The sequence below is a fragment of the Hyla sarda genome, chromosome 11 (genome assembly GCF_029499605.1).
Source record: "Hyla sarda isolate aHylSar1 chromosome 11, aHylSar1.hap1, whole genome shotgun sequence".
NCBI lineage: Eukaryota > Metazoa > Chordata > Amphibia > Anura > Hylidae > Hyla > Hyla sarda.
Genome location: NC_079199.1, coordinates 62649611 through 62670001, shown reverse-complemented (window position 1 = coordinate 62670001; position 20391 = coordinate 62649611). Strand labels below are relative to the sequence as shown.

The 20391-nt window shown below is 42.8% G+C and overlaps 1 protein-coding gene and 1 pseudogene across 1 annotated transcript in view; one reads left to right on the top strand and one right to left on the bottom strand.

The window, feature by feature from the left end:
• AVEN (apoptosis and caspase activation inhibitor) overlaps positions 1-20391 on the top strand; it is a 770692-nt gene that overhangs the window by 330825 nt on the left and 419476 nt on the right. The gene's annotated exons all lie outside the window — the stretch shown is intronic.
• Positions 2659-2818, bottom strand: LOC130296035 (U2 spliceosomal RNA; annotated as a pseudogene).

The following is a 20391-nucleotide window of genomic DNA, read 5'->3' as shown; positions in this document are numbered from 1 at the left end:
CAGTCATACATTTTTGTATACTTATTTTTATTTTTAAATATTGGAGGGGAGGATTTGAGACAAAGTATGTAAACATATGTCAAATATTCTCCATGGAAAGCTTTGGGGGAATATCATTATACATAATCAAAAAGGTGATATAAAAAGGACCTGGATTTAATGGTCTGGAAAGTATAAGGAAGACATTGGAAGGTAGGGGGTCAAACTATGTTGGAGTCATCTTGTAAACATTTGGATGTGTTCTTCATGTCTTTGTTCCTTCATTATTTGTTATTCTTTGATGTAGAATTTCACAGTGTACTACATTACAAGATAAGTAATTTGTGAATACAATTTTTAAATGTTACATTATTCTTTTCATTTATATTATTATATGCTGTCAAGTTGGTTTTAACTACTGTCAACCATATTAATAGAGTTTCTCCAAAATGTCTCATCTTCTGTTTGGGTCTTTAAGCTTCTCAATGGCATGTTTATGGTTTCTCTGATTCTTATCCATTCATCTTGTTGTCGTCGTCATCATCATCATCATCATCATCATTTTCCCTTTTTCTTTGTATTATTTAAAAAAAATGTATATATTTTATAGACTGAATCTTTTAAAGCAAACTTTTATTTTGCTGCCAATGACAAGTATTATGATGAACCTTGCACATTGTGATTTGGAAAAACAATGGATGCTTATATGCAACCTATTACTACCAGAGTATAGCTTTCACTTTTCGTGGAAAATTAAGACACTAATTTCTTTTGGTTGCACAGGATAACCCATTGCGATAAATATGGTGGGTATGGCAGAGTAGTTTCATTTAACATTGATAATGTGGAACAATATATAATATAATATCACATTGCAGCACAAGGACTGTTACCCTTATTGTGCATAGTCAATATTATCCTGTTTGTCAACATGATCTCTGTCTCAGCTTTTCTTCTACCAAGATAAAAACAGATATTTCCCCCTGAAAAGAAAAAAAAAAGAAAATATAACAGTATACGCTCGCAAATGTGCCATTGTCACTTTTAGACTATGTTCGGCTCATTCAAATGAATGGATCCTGCTGTGGTATGTACCAGAATCAAATTCTCATTGGCTGCCAACGTATATCACAGAAATTTGCATCAGATAGATGTCAAGTAGATTATTTGTGTGTATAGAATATGGCTGTGTTACTTTGTATGTGCTGACTTTGATTCCCTGCTATTCAACGCTACTTCCTGTTTCCAAGATGAGCTTTCTCAGCAGAAACTGCCCACTCAGCTAATCACTGACTAAGGTTCAGTGGTGTGCTTACGCTTTGGCAAAACCTGTCCCTGAACGGGATCAGGCTGCCCATTCATAGGTACACCACTAGTGCTTGTTCACTAATGGGGTTCCAAGACACTTGCCTCAGATCCCCAGGCAAAGTGCACTTTCCAGAATCTACAGGGTTGAACTTTACCAGAGCCTCCGTTTTTGGTGCCGAGACCGTGAAACTGTATATATAGCTACTTATGGTTAATTGGGTAGGGCATCGATGCATGCGTGCGTGGGGGGGATCGCTGATACAGCAGCTCACCGTGGGAGTTGGGACCCTGCTACAGCAGTAATTGCACTGATCAACTTTGAAACAGGTGGTGACAAGCAGGGACCAGATAAAATGAGACAGGGAGCTGAGGGTGATTAGTAAGTATGTTTTGAAATATATATATATTTTTTTTACATTTTTTAAACAATTCCAGCCATGCATAATATTTTTGTCACTTGACCCACCCATGTAATGGGGTATAACATTCTGATTTTTGTAAATTGATCACACATCAGTAGTTTATGCCAATTTAGCGGACCAACTTTTGAAATCCAGGACTTCAGCCCCCTTCACGGTTTTCTCCATCAAAACAATGCCTCTGAGTACTCAGTTGTACGAGAAATGACAGCTGGTCCCATTCACTTGAACAGAGCTGTGTTGCAGTATTTTTATTTTTTTTTAAAGCCGAGGAACGTGCTCTCGATTCACCCAAAGTGCAAACGTGTTACACTAAAAAAACGTGCACAAAGGATGCGGTCTATCGCAAGCCCTTCTCCGATAGGAGAGAGGCCCCCCAACAAACCTTACCCTTCGCCTCCGGACCAAAAGGTACCTGCGAGGTTCCAGGTTCGATATCCCTTTTCGCCGAAGCTACTAGGGGACCACAAATGCTCCCGGCATCCCCCTTGGCGTTAGCCAATGTATCTGCCCGCAGAGCCGATAACGGTAGGTACCCTGCCAAAGCAGGAGTACCCGGGGTGTTTGCAGGGAGGTGCGGAACCTAATGGCCACACACACCTCCCCTAGACCGCCAGGAGGGACACCCAGAAGGGCTACCGCATCCTGACAAATCCTATGAACACACAACACGCAAAAAGTGACACAGTGAGACAAAAAGAAATAAATAAGTGAATGTGTGCAGATATACTGCCCGGACATCCGGCCGGATCTATAAAAATTTCTCTGATCCTAGCCAGAAGGCCGGGAATCAAGAGGTGAGTGCCACAAGGTGAAGAGATTATGGTGCCCGTGCTTCAACTCAGTGAGTCCATCCTCCCAGTGAGTTTTGGCACCTCGGGGTCACCACTCCCCGAGGCACAAAAGTACCTCGGCTCTAGACCCTCTCAGCCTCATGGCGAGACCCGGAGGGAACAGGTCACATCGGGGCAGCCGTCAAGCTGATTCCTCAGAACCAGCCCCGGAAAGCCCTGGTACACCTGCATCCTCCATGCAGCACCCATCCCCACCAGCATGAAAACTGATAAGAACAGATACTACACTTGATCTTAGCCAAAAGGCCAAGAAGCGAGAGCTGTGTTGCAGTACCCCCTGCAGCAGGTATGAAGTGGGTGCAACACTGAGGTCGGGCCACTACTGCTCTACATCACAAGTTTCAATCAGATAACTTGGGTCACAGGTACGGCTCTACTAATTTTTTGAAAACAGATTTAAAACCATCAATGCAAGCACAGTTTATTACCTTGTGTTCAAGGTACCGGATGCTGTGTATAACCTTAATAAGAATATAACATAACAGATTGGGAATCAAATAAACATTGAGATATTTTGAATTAGACTAAATACGTAAAATAAAGTGACAATGCTAGTGTAAAGGGCACATACCATTTTGCTTATCTGGTAGTGAATGCTTTGCTTCCAGTTACATACGGTAGATAAGACAGACAGTCACGGTTTATTATCTGCTTTAGTACTTATTTCATCACCCTAAAAGCCAATGATTAAAGTGGTTATCCACCATAAGGTGATTTTAGTACGTACCTGGCAGACAGTAATGGACATGCTTAAGAAGGATCTGCGCTGGTCTTGGGGGTAAATGGCTATGTTGTGAGATTACCATTAGGCTGGGTTCACATCACATTTTTACCATACTGTTTTCAATCCGTTTTTCTAAAGAAAACTGTATGGCAAAAAACGGATGGAACAGTATGGAAAAAAGTAAACCGTATGCGTTTTTAAACAGTATACTGTTTTTAAAAGTGCATACAGTTCTGTCAGTTTTTATAGAAAAAAAAACATACCTTTTTGAAAATTTTGTCCATTTTTAATGGGAGGGGTCTTGGGTGGGGACTTTAGGATTCAAATGCGCATGTGCAAAGTAAAAACGTATAAGTTTTTCCCGTATGGAACCGTATACATGTGCGTTTCCCATTGACGTCCATTTAAAAAAAAACGTATGCGGTTGCAGTACGGTTTTTAAGCCGGAGTCAAAACCGTGGTTGACCACGATTTTGTCTCCGGTTTAAAAACCTACTGCAACCGCATACATTTTTTTTAACATGGTTGTCAATGGGAAACACAAATGTATACGGTTCCATACTAAAAAACGTATATGTTTTTACTTTGCACATGCACATTTGAATCCTTAACCTCCTGAGCGGTATTCCCGAGCGTGACTCGGGGTTAATTTTCCCTGCCAGGATCGGTAACCCCGAGTCACGCTCGGGGTAGAATTACAGAGTTTCCGGCCGGGCTGCACGATATATCGCAAAAGCAATGCGATATAGCGATGCGGCCCCCGGGAAAACTTGCGATTATCTGCTCTGGTCGGCTCCCGTTGCGGGGGGCGGCCAGAGCAGGTAAAGAAAAATACTAAAAGTCAGTGTTTCCCTACCAGGGGGCCTCCAGCTGTTGCAAAACTACAACTCTCAGCATGCCCGAACAGCCAAAGGCTGTCCGGGCATGCTTGGAGTAGTAGTTTCACAACAGCTGGAGGTACCCTGTCAGAAAAACACTGAGCTAAATGTAAAAGGAAAAAGTAGTAAAATAAAAAAAACTTTTGCTCACCTAGTCCCGGTCCCTGAAGATGTCGTTCCCCTCCGTGTGCTCTGGTCCCTGCTCTATTCATCTTACAGGACCTTTCACTTTTCAGCCAATCACAGGCCGCAGTGGTGTAAAGCCTGTGATTGGCTGAAGGGGAAAGGGCTTGTTCTGCAGCAAATACACTAGGTTTTGAAATCTGCCCGGCAAACCTAGTGTATTCTGCTGCAGGACAAGACAAGGGGGGAGAATGTGACAAAGGGGGGAATGTGACAGAGGGGGGGATGTGACAAGGGGGGGGGGAATGTGACATGAAGGGGGGGGGGGAATGTGACAAGAGGGGGGAATGTGACAGGGGAGGGGGAATGTGACATGAAGGGGGGGATGTGACAAGGGGGTGATTTCACAGGGGGAGGGGAATGTAACATGAAGGGGGAGAATGTGACAGGGGGGGGGAATGTGACAGGGGGGGGAATGTGACAAGGGGGGAATGGGATAAGGGGGGGATGTGACAAAGGGGAAGAATGTGACAAGGGGGGAAGAATGTGACAAGGAGGAGGGAGAATGTGACGGGGGATGTGACAAGGGAGAGGGGGAATGTGACAAGGGAGGGGGAATGTGATGGGGGAGATGTGAAATGGGCGGGGGGAGATGTGAAATTCAGTGCAAAAAATTGTACCGTTTTTGGTACAAATTTCCAGAAAGAATCATACCGCCAGGAAGGTTAAGTCCCCACCCAAGACCCCTCCCATTAAAAATGGACAACATTTTCAAAAACGTATGTTTTTTTTTTCTATAAAAACTGACGGAACTGTATGCACTTTTAAAAACAGTATACTGTTTAAAAACGCATACTTTTTTTTGTCATACATTTTTTTTTTAGAAAAACAGATTGAAAACAGTGTGGCAAAAACGTGATGTGAACCCAGCCTAACACTGTCGCTAGCTTTTTGTGAACTTGTATTTCCTGTTTGACTTTTATGTTTTTTTGACTACAAATCCCACAATGCCATTTTCCTCCCTCCCACACATCAGCCACCCCACCCATTGAAACAAAAGACCTGTGGTTTTCAATCAGGGTGCCTACAGCTGTTGCATTAGTTGCAGATTGATCCCTCCACTCATTGAAGCAGACAGGCTCCCTGTCATCAGCTGACTAGTGAGTCAGGTCTCGGCCACATTGCAAGCTGGGAAAAATCCGAGACAACAATCATTTTGTATGCTGGTAAAAATAAATAATGGGGTGAAAATCACAGAAGAATTGTGAGAAACCCGTCACACACAGGTACAGACACTATATTATGAACTACACTAACTTCACAGCCCCATAGCATAGTCAAATAAATAAAAAAAAAAAGTTAATAAAGATGATATGACCCCTTCCCTAATAAAAGTCTGAATCATCCCCCTTTTCCCATAAAAAAAAAAACAAACTGTGTCAATATAAATAAACATATGTGGTATTGCAACGTGTGTAAATGTCCGAACTATAAAAAATATATAATTAATTAAAGTGCATGGTCAATAGCGTATTCACAGAAAGTCCAAAATAGCGTATTTTTGGTCACTTTTAATACAATAAAAAATGAATAAAAAGCGATCAAAAGGTCCGATCAAAACAAACATAATACCGATAAAAACTTCAGATCACGGCGCAAAAAATGAGCCCCAGAAAAATGCAGAAAAATAAAAAAGTTATAGGGGTCAGAAGAGGACAATTTTAAACATATTAATTTTCGTGCATGTAGTTATGATTTGTTGACAAAATCAAACTTAGATAAGTAGGGTATCATTTTAATTGTATGTGCCTACAGAATAAAGATAAGGTGTAATTTTTACCAAAAATGTACTGTGTAGTAACTGAAGCCCCCAAAATTTACAAAATGGAATTTTTTCTTAAATTTAGTTGCACAATGATTTTTTTTTTTGTTTCGCCATAGATTTTTGGGTAAAATGACTGATGTCATTACAAAGTAGAATTGGTGGCGCAAAAAAAATAAGCCATCATATGGATTTTTAGGTGCAAAATTTAAAGGATTATGATTTTTAAAAAAGGAGGAAAAAACTAAAGTCCAAAATGGAAAAAATGTTTTGTCCTTAAAGGGGTACTCCACCCCTAGATATCTTATCCCCTATCCAAAGGATAGGGGATAAGATGTCAGATCGCCAGGGTCCCGCTGCTGGGGTCCCCGGGGATCGTTGCTGTAGCACCCCGCTATCATTACTGCGCAGAGCGAGATCGCTCTGCACGTAATGATGGGCAATACAGGGGCCGGAGCATCGTTACGTCACGGCCCCGCCCCTCGTGACGTCACACCCCGCCCTGCCAATACAAGTCTATGGGAGGGGGCGTGGCGGTCGTTACGCCCCCTGCCATAGACTTGCATTAAGGGGACGGGCCGTGATGTCATGAGGGGCGGAGCCATAACGTCACGCTGCTCCGGCCCCTGTATCGCCCATCATTACGCACAGAGCGAACTCGCTCTGAGCAGTAATGATGGCGGGGTGCCGCAGCGGCGATCCCCGGGGTCCCCAGCAGCGGGACCGCGGCGATCTAACATCTTATCCCCTATCCTTTGGATAGGGGATAAGATGCCAGGGGCGGAGTACCCCTTTAAGGGGTTAACGATAAGCCCCACCTACACAGACAAAGCTGTTTAACTTTCTGTCACCAAATAATAAAAAAAAGAATTTTTTTACACCGGAGTACCCCTTTAACCTGTTAAGGGGGTAGGGTGTACCTGTACGCACTATGCCCGGTCCCGGTGTTTAAAACGGGGTCACCCGGGTCAGTCCCGGCTGCTAATGATAGCCGGCACCCTGAGCTAATAGCGTGCGGCTCCGATCGTTGTGCCGCACACTATTAACCCTACAGATGCGGCGATCAAAGTTGACCGCCGTGTCTGAAAGTGAAAGTAAACGCTTCCCAGCAGCTCAGTCGGGCTGATCGGGACATTGCGATAAAATCAGCTAGGACGTGAGCAGAGACCCCCTTACCTTGCTCTGTCGTGTCCGATCGGCGTTTGATTGCTCCAAGCCTGAGCCCCTATCCCGCTGATCCATGCAAAGCTATGGCTTTGCAGGGATCAGAGTAAAGGATCAGTATGTGCAGTGCTATAGCTATAGCACTGCAAAAAAAAAAAGGTAAAAAAAAAAAAAAGTTATCAAAGGTCATTTAACCCCTTCCAAATGAAAGTTTGAATCACCCCCCTTTTCCCATAAAAAAGTGTAAATAAAAATAAACATGTGGTATCGCCTCGTGCGGAAATGTCCCAACTATAAAAATATAAACCGCACGGTCAATTGCGTACGCGCAAAAAAAATTCCAAAGTCCAACATAGCATATTTTTGGTCACTTTTTATATCATGAAAAATTTATAAAAAGAGATCAAAAAGTCTGATCAATACAAAAAGGGTACCGATACAAACTTCAGAACACAGTGCAAAAAATGAGCCCTCATACTGGCCCGTACGCGGAAAAATAAAAAAAAGTTATAGGGGTTAGAATATGAGAATTTTTAACGTATAAATTTTCCTGCATGTAGTTATGATTTTTTTCCGAAGAACTACAAAATCCAACTAATATAAGTAGGGTGTCATGTTAACCACATGGACCTACATAATAAAGATAAGGTGTCATTTTTACCGAAAAATGCACTGCGTAGAAACGGAAGCCCCCAAAAGTTCAAAAATGAAATTTTTCTTCAATTTTGTCACACAATTAATTTTTTTTCCGTTTCGTCGTGGATTGTTTGGTAAAATGACTGTCACTGCAAAGTGGAATTGGTGGCGCAAAAAATAAGCCATCATATGGAATTTTATGTGTAAAATTGAAAGCATTATGATTTTTAGAAGGTGATGAGGAAATAATGAAAATGCAAAAACGGAAAAACCCTGCATCCTTAAGGGGTTAAGGTCATTAAGTGTTTTCATTTTTGCAGTTAAGTTTTTCCCTTCTTGCCTTCTAATAGCCATAACACTTTCAATTGTCAACTTACAAACCTACTCTTTGCGCCACCAATAATACTTTGCAATAACATTATACAGTGGTCCCTCAACATACAATGGTAATTCGTTCCAAACGAGCCATCGTTTGTCGAATCCATCATATATTGAGGGATTCGTGCAATGTAAAGTATAGGAAGCTGTACTCGCCTGTCCCCGCCGCTCGCGATGGTGTCCCCGACGCTCGCGATGGGGACCCCGGGCCTCCGCTGGGCTCTCCTGGTCTTCTCCGGTCCTCCGCTGTCTTCTCCAGTCCTCTTCTGTCTTCCGCAAGGCCTTACTGGGCCTACTTAGCGACGTCATTACGCTGCTGCGTACTCCATTCCTATTGGATGACGTGCACAGCAGCGTATTGACGTCATCGGAGAGGGCCAAGAAGACACCGGAAGACCAGCGCTGGACCCGAAGGGCACCCCGGAGCATCGTAGAGGGGTAAGTAATACTCACCGCACCACACAGGGAACATTAAGCTGCTATCCGGCAGCAGCTTAAGCATTTTGCGCTGCCCGATAGCACTTAATCCGATGGCCCCGACATAAAAAAGCATCGTATGTCGATGCGGACATCGACATGCGATGGCCTCTGAGAGGCCATCGTATGTTGATTTGATCATATGTCGGGGCCGTCGTAGGTCGGGGGGTCACTGTACTTATTTCACCACAAAATTTACCGTGAAACCCCCAAAAAATTGAGGGGGGGGGATACTTTAGTTTCTACACATGCACTGCACTTTTCGATAAAAATGACACATTATCTATATTCTGTAGGTCTATACGATTAAAATGATACTCGATTTATATAGGTTTGGTTTTATTTTACTACTTGTAAAAAGATTATAACTTTGTATGAAAATGATTACGATTAACATTGTAAATTTGTCCTCTTTTGACCCCTATAACTCTTTCCCCCCCCCCCATATATAGGGCTATATCATTGCTATTTTTTTGCGCCATGATCTGTAATTTTTATTGACACCATTGAGACTTTTAGATTGTTTATTTATTTTTTCTGATATATGAAGTGACCAAAAATATTCCTTTCTGGTCTTTGGTATTTTTCTTACGTTTACACCATTGACTGCGTGATTAACATTATAATTTAATAGTTTGGGCATTTATGGAGCCAGGATTGGAGTTGTCTTTGATTTTAGCTGTTTAACACAGGTGTCAGTTGGTTTCCACTGTGTATGGTGCAGGCACTCAGCTCCTGTCTTCCTCCTTACCATTTTGATGGACACTGCTCAAAAAAATAAAGGGAACACTAAGATAACACATCCTAGATCTGAATGAATGAACTACTCGTATGAAATATTTTCGTCTTTACGTAGTTGAATGTGCTGACAACAAAATCACACAAAAAATATCAATGAAAATCAAATTTATCAAGCCTTGAAGGTCTGGATATGGAGTCACACTCAAAATCAAAGTGGAAAACCACACTACAGGCTGATCCAACTTTGATGTAATGTCCTTAAAACAAGTTAAATGAGGCTTAGTAGTGTGTGTGTGTGGCCTCCATGTGGCCCGTATGACCTCCCTACAATGCCTGGGCATGCTCCTGAGGGATGTCATCCCAGACCTGGACTAAAGCATCTGCCAACTCCTGGACAGTCTGTGATGCAACTTGGTGTTGGTGGATGGAGTGAGACATGATGGACGGGCCAGTCCATAGTATCAATGCCTTCCTCTTGCAGGAACTGCTGACACACTCCAGCCACATGAGGTCTTGCATTGTCTTGCATTAGGAGGAACCCAGGGCCAACCAAACCAGCATATGGTCTCACAAGGGGTCTGAGGATCTCATCTCTGTACCTAATGGCAGTCAGGCTACCTCTGGCAAGCACATAGAGGGCTGTGCGGCCCCCCAAAGAAATGCCACCTCACACCATTACTGATCCATCGCCAAACCGGTCATGCTGGAGGATGTTGCAGGCAGCAGATCGTTCTCCCAGGCATCTACCGACTCTGTCACGTCTGTCACGTGCTCAGTGTGAACCTGCTTTCATCTGCGAAAAGCACAGGGCGCCAGTGGTGAATTTTCCAATCTTGGTGTTCTCTGGCAAATGCCAAACGTCCTGCACGGTGTTGGTCTGTAAGCACAACCCCCACGTGTGGACTTTGGGCCCTCATACCAAACTCATGGAGTCTGTTTCTGACTGTTTGAGTGGACACATGCACATTTGTGGTCTGCTGGAGGACATTTTGCAGGGCTCTGGCAGTGCTCCTCCTGCTCCTTCTTGCACAAAGTCGGAGGTAGCTGTCCTGCTGCTGGGTTGTTGCCCTCCTATGGTTCCCTCCACGTCTCCTGATGTACTGGCCTGTCTCCTGGTAGCGCCTTCATGCTCTGGACACTATGCTGACACACAGCAAACCTTCTTGCCACAGCTCGCATTGATGTGCCATCCTGGATGATCTGCATTACCTGAGCCACTTGTGTGGGTTGTAGACTCCGTCTCATGCTACCACTAGAGTGAAAGCACCACCAGCATTCAAAAGTGACCAAAACATCAGCCAGGAAGCATAGGAACTGAGAAGTGGTCTGTGGTCACCACCAACACAATCACTACTTTATTGGGGGTGTCTTGATAATTGCCTATACTTTCCACTTGTTGTCTGTTCCATTTGCACAACATCATGTGAAATTGATTGTCAATCAGTGTTGCTTCCTGAGTGGACAGTGTGATTTCACAGAAGTGTGATTGACTTGGAGTTACATTGTATTGTTTAAGTGTTCACTTTATTTTTTTGAGCAGTGTATGTGTAAGTCAAATGTTTAGGAGGGGTTAATTTTACTATGGCAGTGATTCTAATTCTACTATGCAGTGATCATAATACTAACAAGGGAAATATAGCAACCTTTTTTGGGAAAAATAACAAGAGATGGTCTGATTTTGCTCCCAAGAAGGCAGCCATTCATGACATTGGGGAGAGTTTGGTATGTCAGTAACTTCCCTACATGGTCCAAGGTGTAAGGCAAGGCAACCCTTATAGCAGAGTTGTGAAAGTAAGAACAGTTTTATTTTTATTTTTTTCATTGTGCTTTTAAATTTCTAAAAATGACCCTGATAGTGTGTGGTTTATGTAATTAAACTGCACCACAGGACTCAATTATGCATTGTCTTTATAGTTAGCTTTTGATAAAGCGTGAATGTTTCCTATTTAATTTCAGTCATTGTTTCACCTGTGCTCTAAAGTGTGCTACTTGATTTAGCATTGTACTGCTTTAATGTTTCAGGTTGTATAATTGTTGTATAAAGTTACTGCTTTGTTTGGTAACAGTAGGGTTGCTGTGCCCCTTATAGTTCGAGTTGTCCCCTGATGTGGGTGTTTATGTTCTAGCTGTGGTTCGTATTATGTGACCTGTCACTACATTTGTTTCTGGTCTATGGAAATTAAAACGGTTCCCCTAAGACCTAGTGTAATGTTGATTTGATGTCTCCTGGAATGGTACGGTCTGTTCTTTACAGATCATGTATTTGCAATATTGGGTTTTATTATGCTATTCTGTATTTTTATCATATACTGTTTACAATCAATATCTTTTGCTGGAAAATGCTTAACACTGCAGGAGTAAATTCTTAGAGAACAGGCGAAGAGATGTCAGTCTTATCAGATATGACGCACAGCATATTCTCCTGTGGTAGAAATAAATCCCCCTGTGATTGCTGCTGCTTAACCAATAAGGCCTCATGTAAATGGAAAAGCTTGTTTTTTAGCAGCATGTTATACACTGTAACAGTTTCATATTATTTTATAATTATTAGCTCAGAGTGTCCAGATACTGTTCTGGGTCTTTGTTGCAATGCTGCTTTTAGTTTGCAGTAAATAGTTGCTCATAGATGTCACAAATCTGTTGGCTCCCCCCCCCCCCCCATCACCCTTATATAAGGGTTATTTTTAAAGCGTACCTGTCAGATCCCACAGAAAAAAAAAGTTACTCAGTACCTAATCCTGGCCATGTAATTTTTATGCCTCTGTCACCTATATTTATTATAAAAATCCCTCCTCTCAGGAGAAGGGGTGTGCCTTTTGCTTGTGGTGGTGGGAGGTGATTGGTGTGTCTGCTCATGCAGCCTTGTCCATGAGTCTTCTCTTGTCCATGACTCCTGGACAAACCTGATGCTGCTGCAGGACTGGTTAGTGTCCAATTATGTTTGAGGACCCCTAGTGGTGGAGTTTTCAGGAGCTGTTTTCTTTATTAAATATTTAAAAAAAATGTAACAACCATATTACAAAGGTTTTATTTTTATTATTTATTCAGTAACTACATATAAAACATTTTTTGGATCTGACAGTGCCCATTTAACCCCTTAAGGACCCGCCCATTTTGGCCTTAAAAGGGTACCGCGGTGGAAAACTATTTTTCAACTGGCTCCATAAAGTTAAACAGATTTGTAAATGACTTCTGTTAAAAAATCTTAATCCTTCCAGTACTTATCAGCTGCTGTATAATACAGAGGAAGTTGAGTTGTTCTTTTCTGTCTGACCACAGTGCTCTCTGATGACACCTCTCTCTGTGCCAAGAACTGCCCAGAGTAGTAGCAAATCCCCATTGCAAACCTCTCCTACTTCAGACAGTTCCTGACATTCACATAGGTGTCAGCAGAGAGCACTGGGGTCAGACTGAAAAGAACTACTCAACTTCCTATGGAGCATACAGCAGCTGATAAGTACTAGAAGGATTTAAAATAATTTCCTACTGGAGTACCTCTTTAAAGGGGTACTCAGGTCCTAAGACCTCTTATCCCCTATCCAAATGATAGGAGATAAGATGTCTGATCCTTGGGGTCCCACCACTGGGGACCCCCGCAATCTCTCATGCAGCATCCACCTGTCTCAGCTGGAGGCTCAGTGTCTGAAGCCTCATGACTATGGGGCCGGAGTATCGTGACTCAATGCAAGCCTATGGAGGGGGTGTGATGGCAGTTATTACTACATGTACCTAAATTAGTATGCTTAATTATGCTAAATTGTCTTCTGACCCCTATAACTTTTATTTTTCCACATATGGGGCTATGTGAGGGCAAATTTTTTGTGCTGTGAGCTTTAAATGGGCACTCTCATTAAAACTTATTTTTTCTATTGCACTCCTTATGGTAAATAAAAAAATCTTCCTTATATACTTTGTTTAAAAAAAAATGTTTTCTATGTTATATTCCAAAGTCATTGTAAAAAATATTAAACACACCCTTGGAATTACATTATTATGTATTATAGGGAGCAATTCAGTAATTTTCCCTTTTTCTCCATTACATTATTTCCTAAAATCTTATTGGCAAACACCTAACACAACAACAAATTCCTGTTATACCCCTAGATAAATACTTTGGCCGGTGTAGTTTTATATTTTCACCATCTTGCTAGACCCCTAACAAAACAAATAAAAATATCTCATTATACCCCTAGATGAGTACCTTGACAGGTGTAGTTTTATATTTTTTGTGAAAGTGAAAATATTGCTGCTAAAAGTGCAAAATATGCATCTAAATTAGAAATTTAATTTTCACAGCCTAATTCTACAAACTTTCCTAATTTTACAAACACCTGTAGGGTCAAAAACTTGCTACACTCCTAAATGGATTGTATGTGGGGTGTAGTTTCCAAAATTGAGTGCTATGTGGGGGATTCCCACTGTTCTGGCACCATGGGAGCTTCCTAAATGTGACATGCCCCCCAAAAAACATTTCAGCAAAATTCTCTCTCCAAAAGCCAGATTTTGCTCCTTCCCTTCTGAGCCCCGTAGTGGGCCCGAAGAGTACACTTCCACTACATATGGGGTATTTCCATACTCAGAAGAAATGGGGTTACAAATTTTGTGGGATTTTTCTCCCATAACCCTTGTGAAAATGCAAAAAATTGTTGTAACTCCAGCAATTTAATGTAAAATATAAAATTTTTCATGTCCAAGTTTAAATGGGCACAGTCAGGAACTTTTTTTTTTATTTTTTTTATATGTTGTAGTACATATGTACTACAAAATATTTCTAATACATTTTCATAATTTTTTTAAAAATTAAAATCCTTGTCGTCACGCCTGAATTCGGACTGATGCCGGCCAGGCATCGTTCCTAATTCATTCAGCCTGCACTCGCTCCCTGCCTGTCAATCAGACAGGCAGGGAGCGAGCGCATTGGCTCCCTGGCCGGCCGGCCACTCCTCCTGCACATGACGGCGCCGCTGCTGCCCCTGCATGCTGGACTGTCTGGCAGTATTGATTGATCTGTTTTAGGGGAGAGCGGGGATCAGGTTCGGCATTTTAACACGTGGGGGGGGGGGGGGATCGGGGAACAGACGGAGGGAACAGGGTAGCGCCGCGCCCATGGCCCTAACTAATTGTTTTCTGCACAGGGTGCCTACAGCTGTTTCAACACTACAACTCCCAGCTTGCCCTGACAGCCAATAGACAGGTGGAGGCACCCTATATAGATGAATGTCGCCCTCCCCAGCAGGCATCAGTGACGGGGAAGTCTAACCAATACTTTGAGGGGTAAATTTTTCATGATTGGGTCATTTATGGGGGATTTCTAACATAAAAGCCCTCAAATTCACTTCAAAACTAAACTGGTCCCTGAAAACTTTAAGATTTTGAAATTTTCTTGAAACACTGGAAAATGCTGCTAAACTTTGAAACCCTCTTATGTCTTCAAGAAGTAAAAACATGTCAACTTTATGATGCCAGCATAAAGTAGACATATTGTATATGTGAATGAATATATAATTTATTTGGCCATTATCCTTACAAGCAGAGTATCAAAGTTTAAAAAAAAAATGCTAAAGTTAAAAAATGTTCATGAAATTATGGAATTTTTCACAAAGAAATTATGCAAGTATTGTCGAAAATTTACCACAAACATAAAGTAGAATATGTCACAAAATCAGTATGATAGGTAAACACATCCCAGAGTTATTAATGCATAAAATGACATGGGTCACATTTGCAAAAAATGGCTTAATTCTTAAAGGGGTACTCCCGTGGAAACCTTTTTTTTTTTTTTTTAGATCAACTGGTGCCAGAAAGTTAAACAGATTTGTAAATTACTTCTTTTAAAAAATCTTAATCCTTACAGTACTTTTTATGGGCTGTATAATACAGAGGAAGTGTTTTTCTTTTTGGATTTCTCTTATGTCACAACCACAGTGCTCTCTGCTGACCACTGCTGACCATTTTTGGCTACAGTATACAGCCCCTAAAAAGTACTGGAATGATTAAGATTTACAAGATGTATTAAGTAATTTACAAATCTGTTAAACTTTCTGGCACCAGTTGATTTAAAAAAAAAAAAAAAAGTTTTCCACGGGAGAACCACTTTAACCCCTTCCCGCTATAGGACGTATGCCGTGGGCAAAAAAATAAGCCCTTACTCAATGGCATCGGATTAAATAAAAAAGTTACGGCTTTTGGAAAATGAATGGCAGAAAAATAATTTTGCTCAGAAAAGGAAAAAAGAACATAGAAAGCTATATAAAATGGGTATCGCCATAATCATACTGACCCACAAAATAAATATAACATCACTTTAACCGCACAGTGTACGCCGTGAAAAAAAAAATAAAACACATGAAATTTTCCAGTTTTTCCTCAATATTTCAAAGTTTTTCACAAAAAATACTGCATGTGTCAACAAAATGCACCACTTACCGTATTTATCGGCGTATAACACGCTCTTTTAAAACTGAAATTTAAGGCAAAAAGTCTGCCTGTGTGTTATACACACAGTCTTCTGGTCACTGATTTAAAGTGGCCACAGCAGCGTCTGCTTGTTAAGTATTAACAGCACGGTCGTGGCCACTTTAAATCAGTGACCAGTGGCGTCTCCTCCCTGCTCTGTCACTTGTTTTCTCCTGCACTATCCACATGTACTGGTGGATAGTGCGGGAGACGCTGATTAAAATGAGCCCTATCTTGTCCGGATCTGCGCTACCTTTTAATCAGCGTCTCCCGCACTATCCCCCAGTACCTGTGGATAGTGCGGGAGAAAACAAGGGAGTTTTACTTTTCATTTTCCCTCCCTCCCCCCTCCCTCATCATTCCCCCTTTCCTGATTTTTATAGTTTTGTTTATTTTCCTTACCTGTCTGCCCTTCCGCAGGTCAGGCGGAGGGTCTTGTGGGGTCAGTGAAGCAGATGAGTTAAACCTCTGCCGGCTTCTCTGTGCGGCATCACTCACGCCGCCAAAAAGTGACATCCGTGATGTCGCAAAGAGAAGCCGGGAGAGGACGCAACTCATCTGCTTCACTGACCCCGCAAGACAGCCATAGCGCAGACAAGTAAGGAAAGGGGAAGAGTGGTCTTCAACCTGCGGACCTCCAGATGTTGCAAAACTACAACTCCCAGCATGCCCGGACAGCAGTTGGCTGTCCGGGCATGCTGGGAGTTGTAGTTTTGCAACATCTGGAGGTCCGCAGGTTGAAGACCACTGGATGCCATAGAAACAACATGATGGGGTGATGATGATACGGGGAAATGATGAGGGGGGGACGATGGTGGGATGAGACAGGGGGAAAGGATGAGGGGGGGAAGATGGGGGGATGAGACGGGGAAATGATGAGGGGGGGAAGATGGGGGGATGAGACAGGGGGAAATGATGAGGGGGAATGAGGGAGACATGATGAGACAGGGTGGGGGATTATGAGGGAGAATGATGGGGGACATGATGAGACAGGGTGTGGGGATGATGAGGGGGGATGATAGGGGACATGATGAGACAGGGGGAAATGATGGTGGGGGAGGCACTAAATGCTTAATGTATGTATGGCTAGTGGTGGTCTATGACAGGGTGAAATGATGAGACATGGGGGGTGGCGATGAGAGGGGTAAATGTGGCACAGGGACTGATAAAAGGGAGGGAATGATGGGACACTGGAGGGGACGGGACCAAACTGAGGTGCAGAAGAAAACGAAGTTGGGGGGATGATGTGGCATTTAGTCCAAGTCATTTATTTTACATTTTATTTTTTTAACTTAAATTTCCCTGTTAAAAAGGGGGTGCATGTTATACACCAGTGCGTGTAATGCACCGATAAATACGGTATATAAAGTACAATATGTCACAAAAAAACAATCTCAGAATCGCTCTGCTCAGAAAAAGTGTTCTAAAGTTATTACCATTTAAAGAGATACATGTCAAATTTTTAAAAAAGAGCCTGGTCATTGAGGTAAAAAATGGGTCTGTCCTTAAGGGGTTAAGGCCAAAATGACCTCTGTCCTTAAGGCGGTATATAAGAAGGACATGGCTGAACTGGAGAGGGTTCATCATAGAGAAGGGCAATCATAATTAATGATATGGGAGGTTTACAGTACCAAGACAGATTATCAAGCTTGGAGTTACCGTATATACTCGAGTATAAGCCGTCCCGAATATAAGCCGGGGCCCCTAATTTCACCCCAAAAACCCAGGAAAAGTTATTGACTCGACTATAAGCCTAGGGTGGGAAATACATCATCCCCCCCCGTCATCATCCAGACCCCTGTCATTAACACCCTCATCATCATCACCCTGTCATCATCCCCCCTTCATCATCACCACCTGTAATCATCCCCCCTACATCATTACCCTGTCATCATCCCCCCCCCTTCATCACTGCCTGTCATCATCCCCTGTCATCATCCCACCCCCCACCCTTCATCATCACCGCCTGTCATCATCCCCCTGTCATCATCCCACACCCCCCCTTCATCATCACCACCTGTCATCATCACCGCCTGTCATCATCACCGCCTGTCATCATCACCGCCTGTCATCATCACCGCCTGTCATCATCACCGCCTGTCATCATCTCCCCTGTCATCATCTCCCCTGTCATCATCACTGCCTGTCATCATCACCGCCTGTCATCATCACCCTTCATCATCACCGCCTGTCATCATCCCCCTTCATCATCTCCGCCTGTCATCATCACTGCCTGTCATCATCACCGCCTGTCATCATCCCCCTTCATCATCCCCCCTTCATCATCACTGCCTGTCATCATCCCACACCCCCCTTCATCATCACTGCCTGTCATCATCCCCCTGTCATCATCCAACACCCCCCCTTCCTCATCACCGCCTGTCATCATCCCCCTGTCATCATCCCACCCCCCCCCCCCCCTTAATCATCACCGCTTGTCCGGGCATGCTGGGTGTTGTAGTTTTTAAACCTCTGGAGGTCTGCAGGTTGAAGACCAATGCGGCCTTCATCATCATCCAGACCCCCCCCCCACCCCCTTTAGTTTTGTACTCTGCAGGGACCGTCTGGTGGGGAGGGATAGTCGTTCCGGGCTGTCCATCTTCACCGGGGGGCCTCTTCTCTGTGCTTCTGGCCCGGAATAGTGATGTTGCCTTGACGACGACGCACAGAGACGTTGCACATGAACGTCCCTGTGCGTCGTCGTCAAGGAAATGTCACTATTCTGGGGCTGGGGCCGAAGCGCGGAGAAAAGCCCCCCCCCCCGGTGAAGATGGACATTCCAGAACGACTATCCCTCCCCACCGGACGGTCCCTGCTGCACAGATGGCCCGGACCAGCTCACCCTTCCTTACCGCTGAGGGGAGGTGAGTACAAAACCAAAGGGGGTGGGATGATGGATGATGACGAAGGCCGCAGTGGTCTTCAACCTGCGGACCTCCAGATGTTTCAAAACTACAACTCCCAACCGATGGCTGTCCGGGCATGCTGGGAGTTGTAGTTTTTAAACATCTGGAGGTCCGCAGGTTGAAGACCACTGAGGGCGGAGAGTTCACTCGAGTATAAGCCGAGGGGGTGTTTTCAGCACGAAAAATCGTGCTGAAAAACTCTGCTTATACTCGAGTATGTACGGTATTTAGTTTGGAGAAAATATGTCTTAGGGGGGATTTGATCACAATGTACAAATATATGAATGGACAGTATAGAAATCTTAAAAGGGGTACTCCGGTGGAAAACTATTTTTTTTAAATCAACTGGTGCCAGAAAGTTAAACAGATTTGTAAATTACTTCTATTTAAAAATCTTAAACCTTTCATTACTTTTCAGGTGTTTTATGCTGCAGAGGAAGCTGTATTTCTTTCTGGAATTCTTTTCTGTCTGACCACAGTGCTCTCTGCTGACACCTCTCTCCCATGTCAGGAACTGTCCAGAGTACAAGCAAATCCCCATAGCAAACCTTTCCTGCTCTGGACAGTTCCTGATATGGACAGAGGTGTCAGCAGAGAGCACTATGGTCAGACAGAAAAGAACTCCAGAAAGAAATACAACTTCCCATGGAGCGTACAACAACTGATAAGTACTGGAAGGATTAAGATTTATAAATAGAAGTCATTTACAAATCTATTTATCTTTGTGGCACTAGTTGATTAAAAAAAAAAAATATATATAGTTTTCCACTGTACCCCTTTATCAGCCTTTTTATACCTAAGCTGGTAATATAAATATAATATTACAGGCTATGGATACTTGGTTTATGTGGATGGAACGTTGATTCAGGAATTTATTCTGATCGCCTTTTAAGAGTCGGGAAGTTCATTGGGCAATTTGCATCAGCCTCATTGTTTTTTTTTTTTGTTTTTTTTTTGCCTTCACACTGTAGGGCTTTAGGTTGAACAAATGGACTCTTGTCTTTTCTTTCAACCTTACAAGCTGTTAATATGTTACATCCTAAGCACTGGGAACTGTGTATCACCAGTATGGCCCAACAGCAGTCTATGGGCACCATATGTTAGCTTTGTGCACCTTGGAGCTCATATGCAGCCACATTACACTCACATGCTTGAGACCTTTCTTTTTTTTTTTGTTAACATCTATTGCTTTAAAGCTAATGTGACAAGAACATTTCTGTAGGATATAATCTAAAGTTTGAATCCTGTCTAATGAGATCACACTCTGCTATGAAAATCACGAAGAACTGTCTTGAATCTGTGCATTTGACTTTAAGGTTTAGTGTTAAGAACTGTAGTTGCCGTCTTATTTCCATACATCATTTTACCGACTGAAGCACGTCAGCATGTCATGTTCTGTTGTTTACACTGCTTTAAACATGATAATCTGGTAAATGGCACTGAATATTGATATATTTTGAGACACTATGTCACATTGCTGTCATTTTTCAATATTTTGTTTGTTGGGGTTATAGTTAGTATTTCCT